This window comes from Corvus kubaryi, unplaced genomic scaffold, assembly GCF_017639235.1.
Source record: "Corvus kubaryi isolate FWS band 111438036 unplaced genomic scaffold, C.kubaryi_AGA036_p1.0 split1-131, whole genome shotgun sequence".
Lineage (NCBI taxonomy): Eukaryota > Metazoa > Chordata > Aves > Passeriformes > Corvidae > Corvus > Corvus kubaryi.
Genome location: NW_024582073.1, coordinates 26,789,311 through 26,797,387, shown reverse-complemented (window position 1 = coordinate 26,797,387; position 8,077 = coordinate 26,789,311).

Sequence of the window (8,077 nt, the reverse complement as noted above, 5' to 3'; positions counted from 1 at the left end):
GCAGAGCACACTTCGAGCTCAGCTCTAATTCAGGCTAGAACACGGACAGGAACAAATCCATAGGGAAAACTGCAGCAGCTGTTAGTTTTTATTACCAATGCAATAATTTAATATCAATATACATCTTTGCAGGGGTCACCCAGCACACTTCAATGAGACTTCACCTATTCCCACCACCATGGGACTTTATGCCTCTGGGCATTCACTTACCATACATCTAATTCTTTTAATGTGTGTTTTAGCTGTGTGCAATGACTTCATTAATGCATCCAATTTTTTTTTCCAAGTGAAGAGCTTACAATGAGATTGATGATTAATTCAACATTACATCTGTCTGGAAAGCAGGAACCCTGCAAAAAAATGGATTACACCAGGATACCTGCTGCTTTGCATATGCAAAGAGGTTGTTGCCACAGGTCCATCCGTGCCCTGGGTCTATCAGCAGTGATAATCCTCCTGAACAAGGTCAGTGGTTAATGCTGGGGTGCAGGGGCTGCTGATGTGGCAGACACAGGTGAGCAGAGAACACAGCCTGGGACACAAACCAGGATGACAGTGCCGTTCACTTGGAGAGCTTTTCCCATGCTCAGTCCTGCAATTTCCATGCACTCAAGTTTATAGTGGCATTTCATTTTGGATGGAGCTCTGAGCAACCTGGTCTAGTGAAAGGTGTCCCTGCCCATGGCAGGAGGGTTGGAACCAGATGATCTTTAAGGTCCCTTCCAACCCAAACCATTCTGTGATTCCATGATTCATTCTATGATTCTTTAATATTATTTTGAATTTTTAAGAAAAGGAGGGGAGGAGTGTGTCTGTGCTGCCTGTCAGGACTCATCCACTGCAGCAACAGGTCAAGAACTGGAAAATGTAATAACCTCTAATTAACCTGATCTTACTCAGTGCCTCCCTATTCCTGCTAACAGACTTTTCCAACTTGTTGTTTTTTGTTTTTTTTTTTTTTGTAATGCATAGTTTTTCATCCCTCCAGGTAGAATTTCCTCAGCCTCTCCACCTTCCAAAGGCATCCCAAAGCGCGATGAGGACTGAGGAAGCAGAAAGACATGTATAACAGCGAAAATTCAATTTTTTCCTGCACAAATCCCCCTAAAATTTCATGTCTCAGCCCCGAGCACCGCAGCACTCAAAAACAAGCACAGCAAAACTCTCAACTTCTTGTTTGCTGAGCATCTTTTCCATCCTCCCCAGCAAAGTGGGCCCCCCTACGTGTCCCAAGCACAAGCAGTACTTTGGGTAGGGGTCCCCGGCCCATTTCCCCGGCAGGGCACCCCCGGAGTGCTGCCGGAGCCCCCGGTGAATCCCAAGGCACTAGATGGCGGCAGTGCCTTGTGTCCCGGCATCCAGGAGGCGATGCACGCCCCTTTCCGTGCGCCCATCCAGCCTTTCCCACCCTCCCAGAGGTCCCTCCACCCTTCAGGCTGCGGACGCCCAGCTATCCCAACACAAGCCGGGAAACACCTCTCCAAAGTTTTGGAGCTGAGGAAAAGGAAGCACGGGCTGCGTCCTGCGGCGGGAGGGTTGGATACAAAGCTGATGCAGGAGCTGATCGGGGTGGGAAGAAGGTTCTTAATGTTCACCCATCTTCTCCCCAAAGAAACCCATTCTGGGATTTTATCACCTTCTTTTCAGCAGGATCTCTCCTATCCCCATGGAGACACTCAGAAAGGGGCACACAGAAAGGACCCCAACTCTCATCCAGGTTCAAAAAGCACCAAATTTAATAAAAAAAAATCACATTACCCTGAGCAGAACAAAAATGTTCCCATATCTCCTAGTCCTGTCTCTGCCCACAAGCTGTCTGGGGTCTGAAACCCTCATACAAACAAAAGCTTTCAGACTTATAAGTGGCCCAGGCAACAGCAGGCAGGTCCAGAAAGGGAGTGACCAGGATATTGGGGATTTTGCAATGTCATTTACTACCCTGCATAGAGTACATCCCAGTGGGAAGTGTGTTATGTTGGCTGAGAAAAATTATGGGAGCTTATCACTGGGGGTTGTTGAAGTTGTGTGTCCCTTGCCCTCTCGTACAGAAGTGTGAACACTCACGGAGAAAACAGGGAGATTCCAGGTAAAAACTGCAAGGTTCTGGCCAGAAATCAAAGTATTACAGTTCTGCCTTTCTCAGAGGCAGATCTACATCTTATTCAGGCTCAGAATCTGCAGCAGGAAGGGGGCTAAGGAAGTTTGCAAAGTATCTGCAGCTGCACAGGCAAACGTGCACCCACAATTATTTATCTGAGCCTCATGTCAAGGAGATATAAGGCAGAAATGTATGACTGAAAATAAATTTAAATCCATGAAGCTGTATCTTTGTTACAGCAGAGGTGGTTCTTTCCCCCTCTTTCAAATCTGATCTAAATTGTCAGTATCTCAGCTGACATGAGGCAGAACTTCTACATGGGACACCTCATCTACAAATGTGCATAGAATAGACTTTTCCACCTTGGTTGATTTTGCAGGGCAAGGAGCTGCCAGCTTATCTGCACTTTCCCCACATCTGGGTGCAACTCTTTCCTCAGAGCAAGGTGTTTCACAACCAGGTCAAGGACATCTGTGTTGTGTTTTGGGTCTTGTACACCAAAGTGCAAGACCCACTCATAAAGGTAGAGCAGAAAGGGAGCACAAGGAATTGTGCAGTGGTGACTTCCCTGGTGGGATATTGGAGAAGCTGTTACCTGGAGAAGGTTGTGCAATCTGGTTCAACTATGCTGAAGTTTACATTACACTCCTGAGACAAATTTTATCTCAAATTCTGCAATCCCGTAGCTCTATGACCGCCCACTAGGGACTGCACCAGGAAGATGCTTTATCAGCTTCTCCAGGTGACTTTGGGAAAGTCAGGCTCCATAATGTGCAAAATGGGGATACTTGTGCTCAGGGAGGCACTTTGACTATCACAAACCAAGCAGGACCAAGTGGGACATGGGCAGTGGCACTCCTGGGCTTTGTCCACAGCTCTGGTCTTGCTGGCACCATGGTTGTTCCCCATGGAGCACCTTCCTGGTCCTGAACCTGGTGAAAACTCACCTGCTGTCAGACTCCGTGCAATTCTCTGCCCTCCTCACAGCTGTTTCCTGCCTCAGTGCTGACCCTCTGGAGGGTGCATCACTCCTGGCTCATTGCTTTCCCCAGCCACAGAGCACCATCTGCTAGGGAAGGTCTTGGGGGTTATTGCCTGGACTTTCCTTCATTTTATATTTAAATTGTGGTTCTGTATTTGCCTCAGGGAGAGATAGGAACAGGCTCCTCCCCACACTTGTATGGCCCTGAGAGGCTCTCCTTGACTAATCAGCTGCAACCCACTGTGAGCAGCACTGAGTGAGCCACAGCTCTTGATAAATCAGGATGAAGGGGAGCACAGCTGGACAGGTGAGCACTGGCCCACAGTGACAGCCAGGTGTCCCTCCAGGACTGGAGTTCATCTGACCACCTGTGGGCACTTGGAGGCTGCTTCCCTTTCCATCCCAACATGCCAGTCTCCTGCACTTGGTCACATGAAGGTTTCCTTATCCCCACTGAGTCTCAGGGGCTCTTCACATGCCTGGATCAGAGGGAGATGTTTGCACTGCAGGTGTGTGGTGGGGTCAGATGCACCATCTGTACTGGTTAAATGTTCACTGGCTCTGCTTTGGGGAACTCTTCCTGACCTTCCCCACTCAAGAACATTGACTGCTAATGGCTCCATTTCTTTCCCAACATTTTCTTTCCTTGCCCTGGCACAAACCAGCTCCATTAGCAATGAGCACCATTTTCAGTCCTTTCTCCTTTCAGTCCTGACTCCACAAATGGGCTATGGGATGGAGGGCAGCCTCATCCCACTGAAAGCCAAGCTGCAAGGACAATACCTGTCCTCTGAGGGCATAAACAGACGGGTCCATGTGCCTGGAGAGAGGCCACATCACTACCTCACAGATGTTGGAGGCAAGAGAGTGGGAAGTGGGAGGCAGAGCCAGCAGCTTTAATTCCTACTCTAAAGCAAGATCCCAGCAGCAAAGTCCAACTCTTCTGTAAGCTCTGCTGCCCCGGTGATCATTGGTAAGCAGAGCTAAGGCTCTTGTGCTATCAGTGATAGAGCTGCCTTGACCTTGAAGAAGCAATACCAACCCTCTGCTCCCTTTGATACCTTTGCAATGAGATGACAAGGGCTGAGGACTGCTGTTCTCTGAATATCAGCATCGATGGAAAGCTTTATCAAGCAGCAGCTCTCTGCACAAGCTACTGCTTTTGGCAGTCTTATCAGGGCTCTGATAATGACATATCTAATCTAAACCTATGTGAAATGGTACTTGCATGTCTGCAGCTTGGAAGTTACAGCTTGGAGGCAGGAGTCTCCAGCAGACTGCCAAGGCTGTTTTAAAAAGAAAAAAATCTGAGAAAGGTGTTGTATTTCATCTCAGTGCTGTCTTGGTAATGCAGCACAAAGAAAACCTGGCGGAAACCAAGAGGGATGGAGAGCTCACAGCAGCAGCAACAGCACCTTTTCCCATCCCATCCAACCTTTCAAAACAATGCAGCCATGTGGCCTGATGAAGAAACCTTTGCTCCTCAAGGTTCAAACTAGTCATACCAGAGATGTGAAAACCCAGCAAGAGACCAAGTTCCCAGGTTCAAGGGCAGCAGAAATAATGATTACCCAATGATACCAAAGGTTGAGACAGAGGGAAGCCCACCCGGGGATCTGTGACTGGCAAGCTTGTGGCCAAGCTTTTAAAATATATGGCATGGGGTTTTGGGGTGTTCAACTGGACCTGCACTAGAAAAATCCAGGGCTGAATCATCAAAGGTCCTGGCTTGCAGCCTTTCACATTTGGGCCAGGAAAATCCTAGTGTGGAGCCCAGCCCTGGCTTCCCAGAGCAGTGAGGTGCTGGGCTCCCTGAAGTCTGGGGAGTCACTGGTGGGACAGATAAGAGAAGCAAGGGAGGTGATGGAGTAGAGATACATGAAGACATTCCCAGACCTCCACAAGGCTGCCAGGGACCCTCCCCTGGGCTACAGCAAAATGCCTCTCCCTACACAGCGCTTTGACTGTAAAGTCATTTTTGCAGTTCAGAACTTTTAATTAAGAGTTTCACTTTGAACTGGAGGAGGCAGAGATTTTTTTTTTCTATAGGAGCCCTAAATCTCAAAATCTGGATATAATGTCCAACTCTTCAAGAAGTAGTGCAGGTAGGTGGGTGGCTTCCCAGACACTGAGTGAAAGTGAGAGCTGAGATCAGGAATCCCAGGGAATTGAGGGGAAGTCCTAAAAGGATGCAACTGCTCCACAGGCAGCTACAGAGGTGACAGAGCCAAACTCTTCTTGATTATGGAAGATGGTATAACATGAGACACCAGCCACAAATTGAACTTTGGGAGGTCTGGGTTGAGCACCTTCTTCCAAGAGGTGGGTGGTGGAGACCCAGGATGAGTACCCAGGGAGCCAGAGCAGGTGGGATTTGACATTTGGCCCAGACCATGGCTGATCCACTGGTGATATCTTTGCCTGAGAAGATCTGCATGTCCGTATCTCTGATTCAGGTGCAAAAAGCAGTAATAAGACACTTCACTCCTTTTTTTCTAACAAGATTCTAAGACCCTATGCTTTATTTTCAAAACAAATTAAAGACAGAAGTACCTGATGACTTCCCACAAGATGTAGCTTCCTCAATAATTTTTGAAAATGATCCATGCCTTTTCTCTTTATACAAACCAGATTTAGGTTTTGGGGAATGGATTTAATTTAATCAAATTATCAATTGACATGGCCTCGAGTTAGTTCAAATCAGGTGCATTTTCTTGGCTCTGGAGAGTTAAAGTGATATCGTATTTTAAAAGATCCCATATTCTGATGGGGAGATGTACAAGTATTCTGAACTTTGCTATTGAGATTAAGTTTATCTCACCTGCCATTTGCTCAGCAGGCCTGGCTAGATATTAATTACCTTGGCCAAATTTCATTCAATAAGCATTTCTCCTTTTCTTAATACTAACTTCTTTTTTTTTTGCTAAAGAAAATTAAAAGAACATTGAGCCCAACAGAACACAAAGAAGTTTTATTTTTGTCCATTGATCAAAAATAAGATGGTCACATTTCCAAATTTTCCAGCAGTGATTCACAGTCCCCATTTATCCAGCAGCAAATCAGGAGCACAGATATGCTATAGCTATTCACAGTAAGCAGAGAAGGAGAGGATGCCTACAGAAAACAACTTGGGGTCCAAACGGGGTGAATTCTCCCATAAGCCGTCCATTTCTGTGAATGGAAAACTTTCTGCCCAGTTACCAAGAGAATCCTGGACAATTATATTCCCCTTTCAACACTTGATGAGTGACATCCAGCCCTTAGGTGCTTCGTCTCCATGGACACGGTGGGCCTGGGAACTCTGCAGTTTTTTCAAGCCTAATATCTCTCCCCATCATGGAAAGAGAGGGGACCTGAACTGCCTGAAGGAGCAGCCAGAGGTCCAGGGCATGAATAGGTGGGAGGCACACGTGCTTCCAGGTGGCCCATGGCCAGAGAACTTTGGCTGACAGGAGGCAGGGATCTACCAACTTGGGCTGCTGCCAGGACACAGCAGAAGAGGTCAGTCACCACTGTCCCCATGAAGAGGACACTGAAAAGGGACATGTCAGCACAGCCCCATGTGACACCGGGGTATTCACTTGAGACAGGCATAAAAACAAAATGAAATTCCTAAGGTGATGTAATTCCTGAGGGGATAAAAGGAAAAACAGCAAAAAAGCTGTTTGGAGAAATTGCTGAGTCAACCCACCCCCCCATGAATGCTCTCTGAACCTGCCTGGCTCCCTCCACGATGTGTAGGCATGATGTCCCTACAGATTTTCTCCCCTCCCAGCCAACTTCATCCACTGTCCGTCCAACCAGCTGAGGTTTTCCCTCTCCTGCCTCATCTGGCAGACACTGCCTGTACTAATTAACCAGAAACTGAGGCTCGCTCCTGCAGCACGGAGAGCGGGGCTGAGCCGGCAGGAGCGGGACAGGAGGCAGCAGAAGGCTCTGACAGTGTCTCCAAATTGGAAAGAGATAGATCTTTTTCATTCTTATCCATGATTTCACTTCAAGAAAGGACAAAGGTGCTAGGAGAAGGGAAAACGGAAGAATTGCAAAGAGGAGAAGGAATGTGAGTGAAAAGGTGGAAAATCCCTGAGCTGACTTTCGGAGGCAGGAGGAATTCATTGAGGCAAGAAGCCGAGCCTGGGAGTCCAGACCCAGAGGATGGCTGCTCAGAGGCCGTGAAGCAATCTGGGACTCTCAGCCAAAGGGACCAGACTGGCAGAGGAGCCCAGCTCTGAGTCCTACTTTGGAGGGAGGAATGGGGCTCAGCTTGGAGGCTGCTGCTAGCCCTTCTTCTGATGTGGCACTTGGGAGAGTTGCAGCTCCAAGGGCTGGAATGCTCCTTCAGTACACGAGTGACTGTAGCCCCTATGGGGAAGGGAGATGAAAGGGGTTTGGCAGATCACTATTGGCACCAGCTCTCTATCCATGCAGGGCCATAGTGGTGGAGCCTGAATCAATCTGCAGTCTTCAGGTGGGCCAGTGCAAGGCCAGCAATTGATCTGGAGTCATTTTCTTAGGGGACAATGATGGGTTTGGGCTACTGCTGCATCTGGGTTACACCAAACCCCACCAGAACAGGTCTGTGAGCCAGTCAGTCCCTGGCAGTGTGCAGCCACTATTCTGCCAGTGATAAAGACCCACTGTGCACCCACCAGCGAGCAGAAGCCCCCCAGTGTCAGCTCCAGGGGACAACAGTCACCACGTTCTCCTCCTCAGGTGCGTGCTTCCACGCTGCAAGATCATTAGATGATTTGGCTCGTTCCTCTGATAACGAACCTCTCTGCACAATTATTATTTTTTTTATCATTTGTTTATGGATGCCACATTGCGACCTCCATGAAATGGATCTTATGGGGTGTTCCCTGCCCCCACATTGTAAATTGCAGTCTGTAAATTGTAGGGCAATTTATCACTGACCGTTGCCCAGTTTTACGTTAATGTTTGAACATGCCCATAAACTAATTACATCATCTTACCTCTGGCCAACTTTTAAGGCAGAA